Genomic DNA, 1,015 nt, shown 5'->3' on the forward strand with positions numbered 1-1,015 from the left:
ACAGCATAGATCTAAAATTTTGAAAAAAAAAAAATTTGAAAAAAGTGAATACTTTTTGAGATAATGAGTGTTTTACGCTTAATCAATCACCCTGTATATTCAATGAAATACCTTGAAGATAATCTTAAAACTCTCGATTATGATAATCTGCTACTATGTTCTTTACTCGTTCTTTAAAAGTGTGAAACTGTAAAAGCGTCAGTCACAGTGTCACAGTGACAGTACAAAGTATTACTAAATAGAAATTATAAAATTAAAAACCAGTATACTTGAATGCATTGCTAGCTAGAAGGTGAATACGATTAGATAAGATTAAGTCAAATGCAATATACAGACGCGATAATAATAATGTACGGCAGTATTACTTCTTTACGATATAATGGTTTCGCGATATTTTAGTTGCGATATTTTGGTCACGCTATATTTTACCGGCGATATTTTGTCAGGGTACCAAATTAAATTACGAGTTAAATTGTAAGAAAAAATAAAAATAGAATCTAATAAGTATAAATCTGCGAATCGTTTCTAAAGGTCATATTTTTTATGTTTTATTATTTAAGGTTATATTTTTTTAACATACTACTTATAGTAGTACTTACTTACATATCACTTATTAAATAAATACATTTTATATGAAAATTGTCAGCACGCACGAGAGTAAATAGGTGGTATTTATATCTCATCATCTGATGTAGCATATTCTAGAATATTAATTTTATAACAATACCAGTTTTTGTTATAACTTTATAAATATTGGTTAACTAGTCTATAACTACTTCGTAGCGTATTGTACCACGTACTCGATACGAGTCATTCGATCAGTTCGAAGTTGCAACGCGTTTCGCAGTGAATCAAATCGTAACCTTGGATACAAAGAGGTGTGTGCAACAAAGAGACATATCCATATTATGTACATTTTCAGGGAGACCATTCCAAATTCGTTATCTCATTTATTCCCACAGAAAATAATTTACGGAATGCATGATAAGTTATCATTGATAACTATAGTTGGGGA

Source organism: Acyrthosiphon pisum, chromosome A1 (assembly GCF_005508785.2).
Source record: "Acyrthosiphon pisum isolate AL4f chromosome A1, pea_aphid_22Mar2018_4r6ur, whole genome shotgun sequence".
NCBI classification, from domain to species: domain Eukaryota; kingdom Metazoa; phylum Arthropoda; class Insecta; order Hemiptera; family Aphididae; genus Acyrthosiphon; species Acyrthosiphon pisum.